Source organism: Chenopodium album, chromosome 7, assembly GCF_948465745.1.
Source record: "Chenopodium album chromosome 7, dcCheAlbu1.1, whole genome shotgun sequence".
In the NCBI taxonomy this organism is placed as follows: Eukaryota; Viridiplantae; Streptophyta; class Magnoliopsida; order Caryophyllales; family Amaranthaceae; genus Chenopodium; species Chenopodium album.
This window is the reverse complement of record NC_137840.1, coordinates 59,796,047-59,818,693: the sequence shown is the minus strand read 5'-3', so window position 1 is coordinate 59,818,693 and position 22,647 is coordinate 59,796,047. Positions and strand designations below refer to the sequence as shown.

General features: G+C 39.3%; 1 long non-coding RNA gene and 1 other non-coding gene across 2 annotated transcripts; one reads left to right on the top strand and one right to left on the bottom strand.

Moving 5' to 3' along the window:
• The first annotated feature begins 2,977 nt into the window (after positions 1 to 2,977).
• LOC145641250 (small nucleolar RNA R71) lies at positions 2,978 to 3,084 on the top strand. Its single transcript, XR_014115306.1, has one exon. It is a non-coding gene; the product is annotated as a small nucleolar RNA R71 (small nucleolar RNA).
• A 1,735-nt stretch (positions 3,085 to 4,819) lies between these two features.
• On the bottom strand, positions 4,820 to 20,016 carry LOC145637997 (uncharacterized). Its single transcript, XR_014114576.1, has 5 exons — positions 19,753 to 20,016; positions 18,040 to 18,180; positions 17,445 to 17,503; positions 7,167 to 7,210; positions 4,820 to 6,612 (listed from the first exon to the last, which is right to left on the bottom strand). It is a non-coding gene; the product is annotated as an uncharacterized LOC145637997 (long non-coding RNA).
• Positions 20,017 to 22,647: the final 2,631 nt, after the last annotated feature.

Genomic DNA, 22,647 nt, shown 5'->3' with positions numbered 1-22,647 from the left:
AGGAATTGAAGCTTTCTCTCTCTTAGGGTTTGAGAAGAAATTGAGAGAAAGTGTTGAAAATGTAGTGTAGATTGTAGAGGAAGATGAGAGGAGATGAAATATGTAAAAAATTTTGATTTTGGATGGAGGAATTGGAGGAGATCTTGGATTGATGTGTAAGTTTAAGGTTTGAAGATGGAGGTTTTAGAGAGAGAAAGTGAATGAAGAAGATGAAATAAGGAGGAAATAGGGAAAGAAAGAAGAGAAAAGAATTAAATGGGGGGTCGGCCTGATGGCGCGCCCGATCAGGCGAGCCTCGCTCGATCGGGCGAAGGTGCGAATCTCCAGAATATAAGTTGCGCGCCCGATCGGGCGAGCTCCGCCCGATCGGGCGCGAACGCGAACAAATTTTTCGCCCTTTGCTCGCCCGATCGGGCGAGCTTCGCCCGATATTTCTTTTCTTCTTACTCGATGAGCGCCCGATCGGGCGACCTAGCCCGATCGGGCGAATAAAAGGCTGAAATCTGGGTTGCTTGCGTGCCCGATCGGGCGAATTTTGCTCCGATTTTTGCCTCACTTGCGCGCCCGATCGGGCGAGCCTAACCCGATTGGGCCCGTACCAAGCACTGGAGTTTCTCCGATTTTGTTTCTTCTTCAAAAATTTTCTAAGTCTTTATACTTGTCAAATTCATACCTGTACAACGACACTTAAAACTGGTGAAATATCACTCTCCTCACCTCTCTAAAATAAAAATAAAAATGAGAGAAAAGAAAAACTAATCTAGAAAGCATAAAGTACGGGTTGCCTCCCGCAAAGCGCTGGTTTATATAGGTCCCGCACGACCTTCTTACCAAGTACAATTCCTAGGACCTTTTGCCCAACGCTTGATCGGGTGGTTTCCCACCCGGTCTAGTGATGTTTAGGCTACGATGCGGCTTCCTGACATAACCTGTGGGACGCCAAGTTGCCTTATCTGGTGGATCCTCCTTGACTTGGGATGGGGGATCTTCAATGCTACGCACTAAAAACCCTTCTTCGATCGAATGTTGCTTCAAATTGTCATTGCGTTCAACACTTGCAACTCGATCTGGCGGAACACTTACCGTAGGCTCGACTCGCACAACATGCTCGATCGGTTCCACTTGTTCATCCTCGAAACCAAGACCAACGTTGTAGAGTGCTCTTTCTATTGCATCAACTTCCTTCTGCCATTTGTCTATCTCATCTGAAAAGGATGCAACACAAGATACCGCCTCCAAGGGATCTTTTTCAAGAGCTTGGGGCTTGTTAGAATAATTGACAGCCACGTTAACACTGAAACATTGCTCCTCAGTCATGGAGCTTTTGGGAGTATTATTCAGATTAAAAACCACTTTATCGTCCCCTACTGATAGTGTTAGCTTACCACTTCTTACGTCTATGACTGCTCCTGCGGTGTTAAGGAATGGTCTACCCAAAATAATTGGGGTTTGCCTATCTTCAGCCATATCAAGAACAACAAAATCTACAGGTATATAAAATTTACCTACTCTAACAGGGACATCCTCTAAAACACCTAGGGGGTATTTGAAAGAACGGTCGGCCATTTGCAGAGTTATATTGGTAGCTTTTAATTTACCCATATTCAACTTAGAACACACAGATAATGGCATGACGCTAACACTAGCACCCAAATCACATAATGCATTATCAATCAGAAGGTTACCAATATGACAAGGGATAGAAAAACTACCCGGATCTTTTAATTTAGGTGGAGACTTATTTTGAAGTACGGCACTACACTCTGCAGTGAAAGCTACTGTCTCTACCTCACTAATAGACCTTTTCCTCGTCAAAATTTCTTTCATAAATTTTGCATATGAGGGGATTTGTGTGATCAACTCAGTAAAGGGAACTGTAACCTTCAAATCTTTAACCACCTCCAGGAACTTACCAAACTGCTTATCCAAGTTTGTCTTAAATTGACGATTGGGGAAAGGAAGTTTGATAATTGGCTTTTGAGCATTCTTCTCTTTGTCTGGAGTAGCCACCTTCTCCGGAGTTTTACCCTGCAATGTAGAATTAGATGTGTTAGTATTATCCTCTAGCCCTACAGGGCTAGCAACTACATTGTTTGGTTTAATGGAATCAAGATTAGCATTATTTAATAAAATAGGTTCATCAACTCTGGGCACAGAGGGCCCTTCATAGTTTGAACCACTCCTTAGAGTAATTGGAAATGCTTGATCCGTAGGCCTAGTCGGCTGTGCCGGCAGGGCTCCCTGTTGGCGTGCTTGTAGAGTAGCGGAGAGTTGCGCAATTTGATTATCTACAATTTTATTATGCGCTAGAATTTGATCAATTGTCGCATCTCTGCTCTCCATGTGCTTTTGCATATTGACCAACATTGCTCTAATTTCCCCTAAAGAAGGGTCTGAAGATGAGGGGGGTTGTTGTGGTTGATTCTTCTGGCTAGCATTGGGATGATAGTATTTCTGCTGCTGTTGTTGTGGCACCTGTGGTTCTTGTGGTGGTGGATTTTGAACATTAGTGCTCCGGTAGGAAAGGTATGGATGATTCCGATACCTAGGATTGTAAGTGTTGGAGTATGGGTTATTCTGCCTATAGGCTTGAAAGGCATTAACTTGCTCCACGGAACTCCTGTAATCCTGCTCCCAATGACCTACAATACCACAATTTTCACAGAAAGCCTCATTAGAATTATTATTAATCGCAGAAACATTAGCTACATTAGCAGTGCTCAGATTATCTAATTTTTGACAAATAGAGGTCAGTTGAGCTTGCAAAAAGGATACAGAGTCGACACTATGTTTCCCTTTGTTAGCAAATCCTCTGGGATTCCCATATTGGGAATTGTGTATCGCCATATCTTCAATAACCTGACCTGCATCATCAACATTAAGATTCATAAATCTCCCACTAGCTGCAGAGTCTAAAATTATTCTGGAAGAATTTCCAATGCCGTTATAAAAGGCTTGGATTAACTGTCATTGTGCTAAATTGTGGTGAGGGCATTCTCTTTGTAAGTCCTTGAACCTCTCCCAACCCTCATATAAAGACTCATCGGCTTCTTGGGCAAAGTTCTGAATCGCACTTCGTAGTACTGCTGTTCTCTCTGCAGGATAATATTTGTTATAAAAATTCAAAACAAGAGTTTCCCAGTCAGTAATACCAAGTGTAGTTCTATTTAAACCATTAAACCACAATTTAGCTTTTCCAGTTAAAGAAAAGGGAAAGAGAATCTCCCTGATTTGGTCTTGAGTGACCCCGGCTTGCCTTATGGTGTTGCAATATTGACAATAGTCGGCAATGTGAAGATTCGGGTCTTCACCCTTTGCTCCACTGAATTGCTTTCTCTCTATCATCGTTATAAATTGAGGCTTAATTTCAAATTGAACCCCATCAAGAGCCGGAGTAGGGGTGAGATGTGGAAAATCCGTAAGCTTTGGTTGTGAATAATCACTAAGCTTCTTTAGAACTGCCATCTCTGATTCTGTGTCTGATGATGCTTCTAAATCGCTAGAATCAGTTGGAGGATCGCGGTGATTATTGTTAGTATCACCAGAATCCGCCAGGATTTGCTTGTAGAAGTTTTTCTGTCTATGGAAGGAACGTTCGATCTCAGGATCGAAAGGAATGTAACCTGATCTGGAACACCTGGGCATAAACAAAAACTAGAAGCAAATATGAGATTTGTCTCAGAGAACTAACGCTCTCTGAGACAAAAGAGAAATAATCTAGACTACAAAAACAATCAGAAATAAAAATAAAACCGTTTCCCCGGCAACGGCGCCAAATTTTGACAGGGTAAAGTTGTATCCCCTAATAAAAAATAATACCTAAATCACTAACTACAGTAGATAGGGAAGTAGGGTCGATCTCCACAGGGAAACAAGTCTTTTTACTCCTAATTAAATATTATAATCTAAATTATTTAAGTAACCAATATTAAAGTTGAATAAGACTAAACTAAAAAAGAGTAGGACAAGGGAGAAAATAATATATAAAGGATCTAGGGCATAGGTTCACCAATAAATAATACTCCGGGGTAAAATAGGGTAATCAATCATTGACATGGCATAGATAACATGATTAACAGGCTCTCGCAATTTATTAACCAACATAGATCTAACAGGCTCTCGCAATTTACTAGATCTAAGTTCTTATTGAAAATAGCCTTTAATATCAAATTAACATCTGCTCGATTCATCAATTTAATATTGCTATACTTTTACAAGCCGCAATTGTAAAACATTAAAACAATCCAATAAGAAATTATCATGCAATACCAACAATCAATAATAGTCAATCATCAATGCATCAATTAACCAAATTGTAAAGGGCTCTCGCTACTTATTACAATCACACAATTAATTTATCGGTATTAAATCTCATCTCTCGATTCTTGACTTAACCATTTATAAATTAACTCGCCTTTTGAAACTAGACCTAAACATTAATTCTCATCTCTCGATTCTTGAATCAATATTGTCAACCTCATGCATAAAAGATAGGCCTAATCTAGTCACAGAGCATTAAATCAATCAATAGGAAATTAATCTAGCATTGGTAATTAACAACAATAATTTACCCCTTCATATTATTTATTAGATCCCCATAAACCCTAGAAATTGAACTACTCACACATATTAAAAACTAAACTAATCAAAATAATAGAATAAATCATGATCAAAGGAATAAAATAAATAACTAAGATTAAGGGAAGAGGAATCGTTACCAAAATAAATCTGGAATTAATTAAAGAAATAATAACAAAGGTTTAGAGAGATAGTTTAGAGAGAGAAGACTAAGTAGAGAGAGAAAATTTTTGAGAAAGGATTAAGAGAAGAAGAAGTAGTAGAAGAAGTCCCTCAATAATCCGTACAAAAACGTATTTTAAACAAAACTAAAAACAACTCCTAATTAGAAACTAATTGCTCGGGAAAAACACCTCTCTAGAAACATGCGCCCGATCGGGCTAGAGGCCGCCCGATCGGGCGCGCCTTTTTGTCGCACTGATCTTCTCTGATGCCGCGCCCGATCGAGCTAGCAGCTCACCCGATCGGGCGCGCCTTCCCTTGATGGCACTACCACGCGCATCCGCCCGATCAGGCGATTGCTTGCCCGATCGGGCCCGGTCTCTATCTTCAAGGCTTTGAACTTCGATTGGGCTAGATTTCTCGGCCCAATCCATATTTCCTCTCGGGTCTCGAATACATGGTCCAATTGCCTCGCGATCCAATTAACCGAGCCCTTAATCACCGGCTCGATGGCCCTAACCGGCCTTGGGCTCCATAAGTGGTCGTGTTCTTCCAATGCTCGTAGTCGCTTCATAAAAATCCCGGGAAAATGCTCCAAAGATGCAATTCCCTGCAAAACTCAACCAAAACTACGAAAACACTAGAAAACACATATTAGTAATAAAAGTGGCCCCAAAGGGCCAAAAACACTACTAATTATGACCAAGGGACGGGGATAAAATACTATATAAAATAGACATATCAACACACCAACAATCAACTATAACATGACATTATACCGACCTTGAAGCTACCACAACAAGCACATGGTGCTTCCATGTTCGATAATTCATCTTCATCATGGCAAATCCTACACTGAGCTAATTTTCTAAGGAGTAACCCATCATTTGCATCCATCCTATCAAATGAAAAACTTGTCTCCATACCTTCAATTCTTGTCTTGTTAAGACTTTTTATTTTGATAAGAAATACGAGCTAGTTCATTAATCAACAGACAAAATGTCCATATGTACATCCAGGGAAATCTCCAAGGAAAATGTTTTTCCCAAACTTGTTCAGCACCAAGGTACTTTCACAACTTAATCTCAATCCACAATAATCACACCACCATTAACATTACACTATGATCTCCTCAATTAAGTTAGTAATTTTGACACCCAAAATGTCTTCTCCATTTTGACCATGATCAGAACTGTAATTTCGGAACTGATCGGAACTGATCAAGACTGAAATTTCAGAACTGATCGGAACTGTTCGGAACTGAAATTTCAGAACTGATCGGAACTGTTCGGAACTGATCAGAACTGAAATTTCAGAACTGATCAGAACTGAAATTTTAGAACTGATCGGAACTGACCAGAACTGAAATTTCATAACTGATCAGAACTAAATATTTCAGAAATGATCAGAACTGAAATTTCAGAACGGATCAGAACTGATCGGAACTGAAATTTCAGAACGGATCGGAACGGATCAGAACTGATCGTAACTTATCAGAACTTATCAGAAAAGGCCTCAAATTTAGCAAAGCCCATTAAACAATGCAGGAAGTAGGAAATGAGCAATAAAAAGAAAAGACCTGATCAGACTGATCAGAAAAGGCCTCCCATTAAACAACGCAGGAAATGAGCAATAAAAAGAAAAGGCCTGATCATAACTGATCAGCTCAAAAGTATAAACAAGTAACTGAAAAAAAAAAAACTATACTTGGTTACTTAGAACAACACTTACAATAACATTGGCTATTTGCTGGGTTTCGGCATTCTTCGGGTCTATAGCCCACGATCCATCTGCATTACGAGTTTGACGGGCCAAAATCCAATAAAGAGACCGATTTTTAAGCTTTTCACTCAAGATTGCCTAAGCGACCACCTGAGCTTGCAAGGAGAAAGGGAGAACTTATTTCTTCTTGATTAAACATATAATTGAAACTGAACTGATTTTCTTCGGATAAAGAGTTATAAAATGATCAGGAGACAATAATCTATTAATCTAACAGCTAATTCAACTACTCACTTGAAAAAACTAAACTAATTCAACCAGATATTAACTATATAATTTACTAGTCTAACAAACTAGATAATAAAAATTAAAAAATTGAAGAAATTAAAAAATGAATGAAACATTGAATACTTGAAAAGTAAAAAAAAATCAATGTTTCAAAAGCAAATCCAGTAGTTCTCTCTAATCAATTAATCATACAAGCATGTAACTTAGTGTACCCCTTTTGATCTGCCATTGCGAATTCAAATAAAGTAGTTTTCTCTAACCAATTAATCATCCAAGCATATACTAAATGAAACAGGCTAGTTCATTTTTACCTTCAAATTAATTTCCAGCAACATCACAATAATAATATAGATCAGAAAAATCCCTAAATTAATATTGGAAAACCCACAATAAGAAATTAGAAGGAGAATACATACCGTGATACACTAATTCGCCGCAAACACCACCGTTTCTAGTCTTTCTACACAAAATTGAATGATATTATTAGAAAATTTCAGCATATAATTGAACAATATAACCCAATTCTACAACTAACCTAGGAATAAACGAAAGTAGAAATGTGTTTGGAAATTGAGAACTCGACAAAGCATATGGTTATTTAGACTACTGTAATATTGTTGGTAAACAATTGAGTAAATTAGAAACCCTAACATAAAAATAACCATCACAAATAGGCGAAAATGATCGAAAAGAAGAAATTGAGATGAAGTGCTGAATTCAAGCGATTGATAATTTATTTCACGAAATTTCTCCGTAAAATTGAAATAGTTAGAAGAAAGCTAACCTTGAAAATTTTCGAAAATCCCTAAAAAATTGCGGCGTATATTGCAAATTCTCAAGACATTGAGAACCCAATTGAGTGTTGATTATCAAACTAAAAACCCAATAATTTTTTCAACAAGTCGAAAATTCCCAGAAATGAAGCTCAAATTAAGAACATCAATTTAATAACTAAGAATTTGGGAATATCTATCGAGGAGAGAGAGAATGTTGGAGGGAATGACTATTTTGAAAAGGCTGGGCGTGAGGCCTGGTGACGGAGAAACAGAGGACCGGCGACGGAGAAGATGAGATTGCGCTTCAATGGGGAACAAATCGAGCTAGTATAGCAAGTACAGTATGAGTGAGGGAAAATGAAAAAAGGGGATTGAAAAATTTTTAGGGTTAATTTTGAACATTTAATCGTAACGGACGCTTTAAGTCAGTTACAAATAAGTTGGTCAATCTCGTGTTGACTTTACTTTTTGTAACGGACAGAAAATGTCCGTTACGAATAACTTAGTATTTGTAACTGTCAGTAATTGCCCGTTACAAATAAAAATTTATTCGTAACGGACAGAAAGGTGCCCGTTACGAATAAGTATTTATTTGTAACGGACACCTTACCGCCCGTTACAAATACTCATTTTTTACGCGGATTGAATTTTTTTTGTAACGGACCTTAATATCGCCCGTTACGAATGATGTTATTGTAACGGGCAACAACATGCCCGTTACGATTAAGCCGTTACAAATAGACTTTTTTCCACTAGTGATGCCTACTATTCTAAGATTGATTTCATTAAAATGTTGCTTTCTTTGCCAACTTCACTTGTTACTTGTCTTTTTAGAACCCGAATAACTCGAAGCTCAGAAGGAAGACAACTGAGAGCGGATAAGGATCCTCCCAAGCAACGACAATGGAGGTGGACGATCCAGCATGTCTCCCCAGCTGTCTCCACTCATATCGAGCTCTTAGAGGCCGAGGGCTTCGGGGATCAGGGAAAGTAACATCGGGAGGATGAGAGCGAGGAAGAAGAAGAGGAAGATTGTGAGGCTAGGGCTCCTTACTCCCCTGAGTCTATCCTTGGCATGACCAAGCGGGGTCGCAGGAAGATGATGAAGTAGACCATGACCCGCTTCCCCTCAGCAAAGGACTTCGAGGTGGTGAGGAATGATCCCACCAAGGTCATCTCCTCCGACTTTGACGGCGTCGTGAAAGTATACTTTGTCATATAACGTTATGATTTCTCTCTCTCTTAGATTGTTGTATTAACCATCTTCTTATCTTTTTGGGATGTAGGCCGACATGACTCTGAGCGTGCTTGCGGAGGAGTACCAAAAGGGGGCTATGAAGGATATCGAGGGCCTTCAGACGGAGCTTTCAAATGCCCGGACCGAGATCCACAATCTCAAGCTAGGGCTTAACTCAGCCCAAGAGGCGCTTCAAACGGCCAAGAAGAAGCTTGCTGAGGCTCAGGAGGCCGGAAAGTCTAGCATCTAGGCCCTTGAGACTCAACTCAAGGAGGCTAAGGAGGGAAAGAGGCTGATCAATGTCGAGATGAAGGAGAAGAAAAATGAGCTGGCCCAAATGAAGAGTTATCTAGTTGAGGCCCAGAGAAAGGTAGAGCAAAGCCAGGAGAAGGTGATTGCTGAATGGAAGAAGTCTCCGGCTTTTGCAGAGTTCCAATATATGATTGGACACGAGGCCTTTGAGGCGTAGATAGAGGATGCCATAACTCATATGCAGACTGCTTTTGCTTCTTTCGGACTCCAGGACTCATACTCCCAGATGCGGGATAAGGTTAAGGACCTTGTTCACGCGGCCGAGCGGGAAGAGCACAGAAGGGTGCTAGCTGAGGAGGGTGAGATCGAGGAGTAGCTTCTCCAGCCTCTGACTTAGCCTTGACTAATTTTTCTAGAATGTCTTTCTTTTCAGAGATGTATGAGACTCATGTTCTTTTGTTTCGAACTTTAAATATTAGCCTTGACTTGTAATTTGCACATTCAGTTTTTACTTTGTTTTGTTTGATGCTTATGGAATTCATGTGCTTTTCTTCCACCTATCCTTTATTGAACTCCTGCTTCCTAATTGATCATTCACCGCTAGGGGCCAAAAAGAAGCCTCTAGTGCTTAACGAGTAGCCTTAGCATGTTATTGTTGCTTGACGAGGGCTAAAACGAGCCATATGTTTAGAGATGGCAGTGGGTCGGATTAAATGGGAGACCCGCCCCAACCCCGCCTAAGTGGGGCGGGGATGGAGGGAGGTTTGGCGGGTGATGGTGCGGGGATGGGTATAAATGTGTACTCGCCATGGGTGATGGGGTGGGTATGGATTTTAGAGTAGACCCGCCCCATATCTGCCCGCCTCGTACCTATCTTATACTCGTACCATATTTCTTTTAGAAGAGTTTAGAATTTATGAAACTTGATACCCTCTAAGACCGAATAACTTAAATAATGAAAGTCTTAATTTTCTTAACCTAATTTGATATAATTGTCATTAATGTGATACAATAAAGCACCATGGAAATGGGTGTGGGACGATTTTGGGGCGGGTATGAGGTGGGTATGAATATTCAAGTGGGTGATGGGGCGAGGATGGATCCTATCTTGTACCCGGTGGGATGGGTATGGATGTGGATATTGTATCTGCCAAGGATGGTGGGGTGGGGATGGGTATAAGATTTTTAGGCGGGTATGGGGATGGAGGTACCATAATCCGCATCTGACCCGCCCCAATACCATCTCTACCCAAACATTAGAACAAAAGTTAGTGTTAGCGAACCAAAATGCCTTGTGACAGGCATGTGGTGCTATTAGATGAATGTCGGCTATGCTAATAAGCGATATATAAATTCAAAAAATTAACTAAGTAAAAACAAATGACAAAGTGCAAAATATATATAGGGCAAACTTCCCAGCTTGGGGATTTTCATTATATTAACATAAATGTGAAAATCATTACAATGACGCACTACACTAAAGTTGATCTCCTAGTATCGGCTCTTATTGCCCCTAGGGCATCATTGTAAGGGGGATGCTTAAACATAAAACCTCCGAAGGTTATAGCATTCCATGGCCGAGGGAGGTACTTGCCATCAGGGGTTTGCAAGCGAAAGGTCCCCGGGCGAATTACTTCTTCAACCTAGTAAGGCCCTTCCCAATTTGGGCTTAGCTTTCCCAAAGCTGGAGGCTTACTAACCGCCTCACATTTTCGGAGTACCCAATCGCCCTCAGATAGGGGTCTTGCCTTGACTCTTTTGTTGAAGTAACGAGTTATCCTTTGCTTGTATGCTATAGAGCGAAGCAAAGCATCTCCTCTTATCTCTGGGAGTAAGTCTAAGGCCAAGGGTTTCGCCTGATCTTTGGACTTGTTTGTCGTTGATTGTTGCCATTGGCTCGGCCTCAACCTATTTGGTGAAATAAACCACCACCTCTATCAAAAATTTCTTTTGCCCGAAGGTCACGGGGAATGGCCCTAGGATATCCATGCCCCAATGATCAAAGGTAAGACCGACTGAAAACTTGTGAGGGCATTGGCCGTAACATGGGGCATGTTAGCGAACATTTGGCATTTCTCACACTTCTTGACAATATTCATGGCTTCATTCCTAAGTGTGGGCCAGTAGAATCCAGCTCTTAGCGTCTTTCCCGCTATGGTTCTTCCACCCTGATGGCTACCACATGCTCCCTCATGGATCTCTCGAAGAGCATAATTCCCCTCCCCCGGGGTTATGCTCTTCAGTGAGTAAAAGACTTTTTGTAAAAGAATCTGTCATGAAGTAAGAACCATTCAGCCCGTTTTTTTTATTACTTTGAAATCGGGAGTGTCCTCGGGTAGCTCCCCCTTTAAGCATAGAATGATTTGGTCCATCCAAGTTTCCCCTCTATCAATTTCCATGATGGCAGGCCTTTGGATACTTGGTTTCTCCAGCACTTCCCACATGATATTCCAGGGCATATCCCCTCGGCTGAACTTGCTAGGCGGGCAAGAGCATAAGCTTGCTGATTTTATGAGCGGGGAATATGCTTGATCTCAAAGTTGTCAAACGCTTTTGTCAAGCTCTCAGCTTTCTCAAAGTAGGCCTTCGTGTTTTTCTCCTTTACTTCAAATTCTTTTGTCATTTGCCCCACTATAAGATGTGAATCTTAGCACACTTGAACTGATTTAATCTTCATGAATTGGCATAAGTTTAGCCCCAAGATAAGTGCTTCATACTCAGCCTCATTATTAGAAGCATGGAAGGCAAACTTAACTGCATATTCAAACTTCTCTCCCTCCAGGCTTTGCCTCACTTCAAGCCTTACTAGACGACCCATCCACATAAAGAGCCCAATGGGCGGAGGTGTCTATTGGAGTAGGCCTCGAAGCGCATTCAGCTATAAAGTCAGCTAGGGCTTGGGCCTTGATGGCATTCCGGGACTCAAATTCGATTTTGAAATCGGCTAAGTGATCTGACCAATCAGTCATTCGGGATGAATGATTTTTCCTCTCTAGCACTTTCTTGATTGGCCGGTTGGTGAGGACTTTGATCGGGTGTGCTTGAAAGTATGGCTTTAACTTCCTGTTGGCCATCACTAAAACGTACACCACTTTCTCTAACGAGAGTATACCGAGTTTCAGCCCACCTTAGGGCATGGCTGACAAAATAGACTAGTACTTGGCCTTCCTCTCTTTCAACAACAAGAACAACAATCAGGGCATAGTCTGATATGGCCAAGTACACAAACAATGTTTCCCCGGGGAGAGGACTGACTACTTTCGGGGTGTTCATCAATGTTCCTTCAATGACTAGAAAGCTTTCTCTGCTTCCTCATCCCATAAGAACTTGGGCCTCTTGAGTGTCTTGAAAAAGGATAAACTCTTATTAATCGGGATAGGAATCGCCCCAATGCAGCTAGGCAGCGTGTAAGGCGGTGCGCTTCTTTCACATTCCGGGGTGATTCCATGTCAAGAATGGCTTGAATTTTGTCAAAGTTGGCATCAATGCCCCGCTGATCAACCATGAAACCCAGGCACTTTCCACCTTGTACCCCGAAGACACATGGCTGGGGTTGAGCTTTATTTTATATTTTCTAAGGGTGGTGAATGTTTCCCTTAGGTCTGCTATGTGGTCTGGACTTTCCTTGCTTTTCACAATCATATAAACAATATAGGCTTCAACATTCCGGCCTAGCTGTCCTTCAAAGATTTTGTTCATCAGACGCTGGTAGGTAGCCCCGACGTTCTTCCGAAGGGCATCATATTATAGCAGTATGCCCCCTAGCTACTGATGAAGGTCGTGTGGGCTTGATCCTTTTCTAACATGGGTATCTGATGATACCCCGCTTTGGCATCTATGAAGCTTAGGAGGGCGTGACCAGCAGTCGAATCCACCAACCTATCAATCTTAGACAAAGGATTATCATCCTTCGAGCATGCCTTGTTTAAATCTATGAATTCTACACACATACGCCAAGAGCCATTTGGCTTTCTAACAAGCACGACATTGAATAGCCACTCAGTGTACATTCTCGAATGAAACCCGCTTCGAGAAGCTTCTTGACCTCAGCGGTTGCAACTTTGTTTCTCTCCGGCCCAGCATGTCAGAGTTTCTGCTTGACGGGCTTGTAGCCCTCCTTGATGTTCAACTCGTGGGTCATCACCTCGGGGTCTATGCCCGGCATCTCATCTACTGTAAAAGCGAAGATATCTTTGAATTCTCCAAGTACTTGAATGATTTTTTCCTTGAGCTGGGGTCCAAGTTCTTTCCCACTCTCACAGTCCGAGCGGGGTCAACCCCAAAGGTATGCTTTCATCTTCCTCAATAGGCCTAGGCCTGCCTACCATATTGCTTAGGATTCTCGTCCATATAGATGTACATTACGGGGAGTTGGGGTTCATCAATATCCATTGCTTTCCGCTTGGCCCCCTTGTCTTCCTAATTGACGGAGCTCTCGGGTTGTTTCAAGCTATCTACAAAACATTTCCTCCCTTCAAGCTGATCTACATATATTTTCCCCACCGATCCATCATCGGTCTCGAATTGAAGGAGTAAGTGATAGGTTGAGATGGTGGCCTTGACCCTGTTGAGAAGGGGTCGGCCAATGATCATGTTGTATGGCAGAGGGGTATCCACAACTAAGAAAGTGTGTACCAAGCTCCTCCCTTTCTTCTTTTCCCCCAAACGAACAAGCAGCTTGATTGTTCCTAAGGGGTACACATGCTGCCCCCCAAAACCAACTAATGATTTCTCCATGGGTGTGAGGTCTCCTCTGCCAAAATGCATTTGCTCGATGCACTTCCATGTAATAATGTCCGCTGAACTCCCGCTACCCACCAATATTTTCTTAACCTTAGCATTAGCCACCTTCATATGGATCACTAGGGAGTCATCATGGGGCCTTTGAATGTTCTTAACATTATCATCCCCGAACACCATGAGGGGGTCCTTCGGGATGGATGAGGGAGTGTCGATGTCATAGATAGGTTCTTCGAGCGACCGCAAATGACCCTTGCGTGCCCTGTTAGACAAACCCCCGAAGGCAAATCATCCGGCTATAACATTGATGCTCATGTTGGTGTCAGCTGAGCTATGGGCTTCCTGCACCTCCTTGGAAGCCTTGCTTCTTTGCTTATCCTTCGAGGGGGACTTGAGATATCTCTGTTAAGCTTTCTTTCTTCAGCTAGCTTATCCAGGGCTCTCTAAAGTTCTCTACAGTTCCGAGTGGTGTGACCGCACTCCTTATAGTATTCACACCAAAGCTTTTTGTTCCTTTGCTCTATCGGCGTGTTCATTGGGTTAGGCTTGGGGAGGATAGCCTTGGGCTTTATGTCCAAATAGATCTCACGCCTATCAGCATTATACTTGAGTCCTTCATCATCACTTTCAGCCCTCCTCGGCCTTCTATTCCTGTTCTCATAATAGTTATCTTCTTGCTTTCTCTTCCCCTTGTTGTTTGCCACGGGTGCCTTGCACACCTCACTAGCTTCAATGATCGTTTCAGCTCTTTCCATGGCTTCAGAGAAGGTGCTCACCTTGTCATGAACAAGTTCAAACTTCAGCTTGTTAGACTTGAGCCCGAAGAGAAGGGCTGTGAAAGCAATATTATCCTGGAGGTCGGGGATGAGCTTAGACTCGGTGTTGAACCTCTTGATATAATCCTAAAGACTTTCATTCTCTCCCTGCTTTACCGTCATAATATGAACGCTAGTCTATGTTTGCCTACTCCCAGCATGAAGTGTTTTTTAAATTGAGTAGCTAGCATGTCAAACGTTCTTATGCTCCCTGTGGTAAGGTTGTTGAACCATGTCCAAGCTATGCCTTTGAGAGTGGTAGGGAAGAACCTACACCATGAGGCTTCACACCCGATTTGGACTCCCATCTTTGCTTTGTAAGCGTTTCAAATGGTTCGTTGGGTCTATCTTTCCATCATAAGGGTCCAACGTAGGGATTTTGACCTAAGGAGGAATAGGGGTATTCATTATCTCCTGGCTGAAGGGGGGGTGATGTTCTTGACAATCACGAGTCTCCCTGGTTGGGGGAAGAAGGACGCTCGGGACTCTTGCTTACTGAATGAGCGGGTTTCCCCCTTGGTCTGGAGGTGGCTGAGTGGATCATGCTATCCCAGTACCTTGTTCATCCATGCCGAGAGTGAACTCTAGCTCGACCTCTCGAGGGGGAGGAGATCATTATCCTCCTTGGAATTCTCCCTTCTAATTGCGAGAATCTAGAGTTCCATCCATCAGCCTTCGGTCATTGATTATCTCTCTAATATCTCTTGGTCGGCTTGGCTGCCTGTCTCCCGCTTGGGGTTAGGAGACTGATTAGGTTGAGAGCGACGGGATGCCTGATGCTGAGGCCGAGAGGAGATTTGATGGAGATGGGACACATGAGGCTGAGGGTTAGGTTGTGGAGCGTTCCCCTACCTAGCCCCACCCCTAGTTGACAAGTGCCTTGAGGCTTTCCTCCAGGTTTTCGTTTTCGTTGATCTGGGCTGCCAGTTGGTCCAAGTCTCGGTGAGTGACTACCTGGAGGCTATTCACCTCTCCAGCGGTACTATCTCCTCGACCATATGAGCATGCCTAGCCGAGAGAATTGGAGCTTGTCTAGTAGCATCTTGATGTGTGCTGCGGGGACGCCTAGTATTCACCATGACTTCTTGTTAGTTATCCCCATAGACGGCGCCACCTGTTTCTGGAAACAAAATACTCCTCGGTGTTAGGGTAATGAAATAAAGATGTCCAAGAGTTATGTCCAATGAATGTCCGAATTCTCCTCAGCTATGTCTTGTTGTCCGAGAGTTAGGCCTGCAAAAGAGAAAGAAAGAAGGTTAAGTGCCCTGGGGGTGTGACCCGGGAAAGCCCCTCTAATGCTTAAGTCAGCAAATGTACTTTCTCTCTCTATTGTCTCTCTCTAGAATGTACATTTGCTGATTTAAGCATCGGAGGGGCTTTCCCGGGTCACCTCCGGGGCAGTTAACCTTCTTTCTCTTTTGCAGGCATAGCTCTCGGACAACAAGGCATAGCTAAGGAGAATTTGGACATTCATTGGACATAACTCTAGGACATCTTGATTTCATTACCCCAATACCGAGGAGTATTCTTTTTCCAAAAACAGAAACAGGGAAAATGGATCCCTCCCTCTCCTTTCCATTCCTTCCCATAATCCTTTACCCAAACAAGGGAGTTTGTCCCCCTCCCTTTCTCTTCCCGTCTTTTGCTTCCATTTCCTTCTATCCAAACAAAGTGTGTAGTGTAAAATTGAGCTGAATCTGTTTGTTTGCCTTCTCATCCTTGCAGCAACTTATATTGATATTATTGGCCTTTGATACTCGTTAACCAAGTGGCAGACACAGCTACTAAATAACTATTCATGAATTTTAACTCTTAGAGATATCTAACAGTGAATTACTAAACATTCAGAGGTCTATCCTGAGTGTAACTTTTCGATATCCATCTTAAAAAACAATTTTTTAATAGAAATAAACCTGCTCTATAAGTAGTCTTTGGCCATTGTTAAAATTCTGTTTCCTGATGTGTAAGCTTTATTATGTATGCACACCAGCATATTAGAAAATTCTTTTAATCTCCCTCCGTAATCATGTTGTGCATATGCTGATGCACTTTCTTATGTTGATGTACAGTTCATCTCTATTTTTGAAACAACAAGCCCAAAGCTCAACATCTTGGCTTTTGCATGTGGTCATGTTAGTTCACAGGTACTGCTTGGTTGGTGCTGCTGCTTATGTTTATATATATTCTTCGGTGATTTTCTGTGTAATAAACCTGATCATTTTTCTGGAAATTTATAGACCTAAAGGAGGGAAATTAAGTTATGAGAAAAAAAAAAAAAAAAAACATTACCTTTTCTCATCTTGGATCACCTTCAAGAGTGATACTCCCTCTGTCACATAATATAGTTCATGTTTTCCTATTTTGGGGATCCAAAACAACCTCTCTTTAATAAGCATAATCCCTCAAATTTTGAAGACATTTGGAGGGAAAATGGAGCTCACCTCTCCCCTCCCTTTCTTTTCCCTTCCCTTCCTCCTCTTTCCCTTCCCTTCCTTTCCTTCCTTATTTGCTATCCAAACAAAGCGTAAACGCTCACTAGGGTATCGTAAAACAAATGAATTTCACAGTAAACATGCAGCACATAGTTACGAGCTTAAAATCCAATCTTGTATAGTATTTGTCAGCTTTTTGAGTGACATATAATACCCAAAGTGATAGCATATATCGTTCTAAAATTAGACTTTTTAATCAATGTGATCAATAGACGACACTCAGTATCACAGGCAACAAGGAATTATTCCTGTTAAGTAGTTTATGATAGCATAAGGGGTTACCCAAAAAAACGAAAAAAAAAAAAAAAAAGATGAGCAAGCTAGGGAGGAACTTTATGGAAGCAATTGTTTTCAAGGATCAAATTCTAGGTATTAGTAGTACCTCTTTCACAAACATCGCCTGGGTCTTTGAGAATCTCCACCAGTTTCTTTGCTTTGGATCTGCATAAAGTAAATTCTTAAGAGCAAGTTCATACATCAAATCAACACTATGAATGCAAGCAGTTATTGAGCGCAGCACTCAATACGATTACACATCATTTAAAACAATAGTTTTATATTGGACCCTGCGGTTAAGTCAAAAACCATTCATAACAATGTGCCAATTCAAGCAAACAGGTAACTGCCAGAGTGCCAGGATTACAGCACTTCATTATGAATACTGCCATAGTCCATGTAAGTCCCAGAAGATGTCCCCCTCTAATTAACTGAATGTAGGGAATAAAATAAATATCCATGAAAGTCTGACAAATTGAAAAGAAATGCTATATGACTTTACCATGAAGCTTCATGGTTTATGGACTCTAGACATGAGTAAATTGCATTTTAAATATGGAAGCAAGCACACTACATAAATATATCCAAGAGCACAGGTGAAATTAAAGACAAACTTGATGCTATACACAATTAGGCATTTTAGCAAAATTTCAAGGGGAACAAAGTAAGATAGCGGCTAAATACACAAAGCAAGAACAAACCTTAACGCCAAGTTAGTGTTCATGCGTCCCCTCAAGGAATGCACCTTCTACCACTCCCATTTTATCCATGACAGAAACTTGCATTTGGTGCTTTTTTGCAATGGTGGAATAATTGGTAATTGCAGACATATTTGCAATCAACTGCAGTCCGATTGGAATAATATTAAATCAAAATCAGTATGCACGCAACATTCCAAAGCACATTTACTATTCCACTAGAGGTATTAAAATTAAAGTTAGATTAATCACCATTCCATTAGAGGTATTAAATCCAAAGTACCTAATATAATTAGGATGACTTTTGAGTGATAATAAAATTGTGGCCATTATATTAGATCAAATCATAACCATTTATATCTTTTGACTAATGTGAACTGTTGATGAAATTGACTTTTTATTTTATTTTTGAAAAAAAAAATTATATCCCACTAACGTTCAGTTTTCAGTTTTTGACATATTAGTTTTTTTTTTTCCTTCTTTAATTTAATGTCGTTTGCTTTCATTATTCTTAATTGTGTGTTGCTTCAATCCAGTCCTCATCACAATTAAGAACGTGTTTAGGTTGGAAGAAACATGAGGAAACTACATATGATGATGAACAAATTAGCATGGAGCGTCAGCCAATAACTAAAATAATATATTTTGATCGCTTGGATATTCTGCTGCTTTGCCTTTTGCTCGTCATCTGTTACTTTTCCATCAAACTGTAGAATATATATTGTTGTCCTTTCACAGAATTCCTCTTAATTTTTGAGAAATCTATGCATATATAATTTAATTAAAGTGGATGAAGATCGGATTGAAGCACCACAATTAAGAAGAATGAAAGATAACAACATTGAGCAAGGAAAGAAAAAAAACTGATATGAGAAAAATTAAAATCTGTATGATAGTGGGATAGAACATGGGAGGATTTTTTTTAACATTTTTCAAAAACAATCTGAAGTCAATTTTATTAACCTTTTACATTAGTCAAAGAAATAAATGGGTGTGATTTAATCTAATACATTGGCCACAAATTTATTGTGGCCATTTGAAAATTGTCCAATATAATTAAATCAAAAATCAAGTATTAAAATTCCCATGCTGCTAGTTGAAATTTGCAATAATATGCAAACAAAAAATAATTAGAATCCTCACTATTCGTGCGCCTAATTTACTACATTTGCAAATCAAAGATAGACATACAAGTAAGATTAATAGCTGGTGGTGGATTATACTTTTTGGTTTGCTTTCATTTCACTTTGTTGTGCAAATACAGCAAAGTTGTACTTAGATTTGATCCCATGTGATAACTACTCCAGTAAAATCATTTAATTTAATAAATCATCACAAAAAAAAAAAAAAAAAAAAAAAAAAAAAAAAAAAACACCGTACAACAGCTAAGCTACTCTTAGATTTCAATATTCAAACAAAAATAGGGAAGTAACAATAGACGATCAATGCATATCATTTAGGATTACCACATGGTTCAAACAATGTCATACGCATACACCTTTCATTTACACTATAGTACAAAATACAAAAATTACATCAACCAACAAAATTCAACAAATTCGACAAAATTAACACAAAAACTAAGAACAATAAACAAAATTACAAACAAAATCAAAATTGTTGCAATAATTTAAAAACTTTAAAAAATATCAAAATCAACCTAAAATAGGAAATAATGTACTTAAAATTCGTCGAAATTAATAGATTTTTACTTACCTTTGCATTTCGTGACTTATTTTCGAAGGATTGTGTTGTTCTTCGCCAATTTTCGTTGGTATTTCACTTTGAATCAATTTTGCGAAATCTAGGTTTTATTTTTGTGAAATTTTTACAAAAATTGTTCTATGTAACTTGTACGAGATTATGAACAACACTCTTGAAATTATGCAAAAATTATGAAGAGAATCGTTGATTTCTGGTTCCATTTGGAGCAAATTTGGTATTTTAAGGAGAGAAAATAAGGTGGGTTTAGGAAAGAGAAAAAGGTTGGTTGTGGTTGGGTTTGAAACAAAAGAAAATTAAACGTGGAAGATTCTGATATTTACAAAAATGCCATTATTGGCTCTCCATTAATCTTAACCGTTCATCTCAATCTAATTATTAGATTGTCAAAATTTAAAATATATCATTGATACAAAATTAGTTATGGAGTAGGCATGTAAGGACTAATAATAATGTTGGTGAAAATGTTCAATTTAATATATTAAAAAAAAAATATTAGCAAATAATAATAATAAACTAAATAATATAAATGTTCAAAGCATGTTGGATTGACCCAAACCCTAAACTTTGGGCAAGGGTAGAACATTTCTTGACTCGTAACCTGAAGTGACTCAATCCAATATGACTCATGACCCAACTCTAATTTATAGGTCTCCATTCTATTAGATTGTGAAGAATATATAATTTTCACCGATTATTATATTATATATTATAAATAGATGTTTTACGTTTTGAACAAATTCCTGCGCTCTAAAAAATATTATGATATAAAAAATAAATTTATATGATAATTTTTTAGATTTATAATCTAATAATTTTTTTGCATAAAATTATAATTCAATTTGTACATCTAAGAGCTTGTTTGGTATCATTTTTGGTTTTTAGTTTCCTGTTTTTTTTAAAACTAAAAACCAAAAACAGGAAACAAGAAAAAGGTGTTTCCACTTTTTTGTTGTCAGTTTTCAAAATTATTATGATTTTAATAAGTTTAAATAATTTCTTATTCATTATGTGACATATATCATATATTTTTATACAACAAAAAACCAAAAATCAGAAAACCACAGCAATGCCAAACGAACCTAAAATATTGGTATTCAATCGAAAATAAAACTCTTAACTAACAATGTTATCCTAAAATTCTATCCAAATAGAATTCTAAACTTTTTTTTTTAATCTGATGAAATCTATTTAAATCTATCCAACGTGACACGAAACTTGGCGAAAATTAAAAAATAGTTTTCTGGCCCGTCCGATGCCCGGGTTATTTATTGAATTTTAAGATAAATATATAATCTATATGTCAAATTTTAAAATATATCATTGATATAAAATTAGTTAGGAATTGACGTGCTTTTCGGACGATTTGTTATCTAACATGCATGCAATCACTAATAATAACGTTGGTTAAAATATTTGATTTAATGCATCAAAAAATAAAATAAAAAAATAACAAAAAAACAAACTGAATAAAATAAATGTTCAAAGCACCCCAGATTGACCCGAACCAAGAACTTTGGGCAAGGATTGAACATTTCTTGACTCATAATCGGTAGTGACCCAACCTAAGATGATTCATGACACAACCCAAATTGACAGGTCTCCACTTTATTTGATTTTGAAGTATATAATTTTAACTGATTAGTATATATTATAAATGGATGTTTTACTCTTTGAACTACTTCTTTCGCTCCAAAAAAATATTATGATATAAAAAAAAGAAATTTATATAATAATTTTTGAGAATTATAATCTAATAATTTTTTTTTTTTGAATAAAATTATAATTCAATTTGTACATCTAAAATATTGGTATTTTATCGATAATAAAACTCTAAATTAACAATTTTATCCTAATATTCTATCCAAATAGAATTCTAATCTAACTTTTTTTTATCGTTTATTTAAATCTATCCAACGTGGCGCGGAAAAATTGTAATGCCAATTGTCGCAATCTTGTGACCTGGCTAAAAGTTTAGCTTTATATATTAGTTATATGATTCTTATACTAGTTTTGTGCCCCGTACAATGCCCGAATTATGTATTTAAATTTAAGATAAATTTTTAATCTTTGTAAAATTTAAAATATATCATTCATACAAAATTAGTTAGCAATTGATTTGTTTTTGTAACGATTTGCTATTTAGTAGTCATGTAATGACTAATAATAATATTGGTGAAAATGTTCGATTAAATACATTAAAAAAAATAGCAAAAAAAAAATTAATAAAAAAATGTTCAAAGCCTATGGGGTTGACCGGAACCCCAAACATTAGGCAAGAGTTGAACATTTCTTGGCTCGCAACCTGAAGTCACCCGATCCGAGATGACTTATGACTTATGGCTCAACCAGTACCCAATCTCGCACCCCTATTCGTGTAGGAGGCTTGATCACTAGAATAGTAGTTAAAAAGGCCGGTTTTGTAGAGAGTGGACCCCACCAGATGACTAACTGTGGACCGGATACCTATATGACTGCTAGGTATTTTGAGGAGTTGGGTTGGGTACGAATGGATAGTGAGCAGACCCCCTACTGGTGTATTAGGACTGGGATTGAGCAGCCATTGCCTATTTTTCCCTTACCTAGTCCTGACTTGACCGCCTTTCCCCCCGGGCAAGCGTCCTACACGTACGACCTATTAGTTGCTCATGCTAGGGGGCAAGCACCACCAGTACCACCACCAGTCCCACCACCCTAGCCTGAGCCCGAGGTAGTGCATTCACCACCTCGCATGTCTCACTCTGTCCCCCATGTTGACTCTGACCCAGTTTGGGACTTCTAGAGTATAGGTCAGGCTTTAGGCCGTATTGAGCATTCCCACACTGACCTTAGGAGGATGATAGGCTCCATTGACCATAGGTTAGGGTACCTTGAGAGGAACTAGGGTAG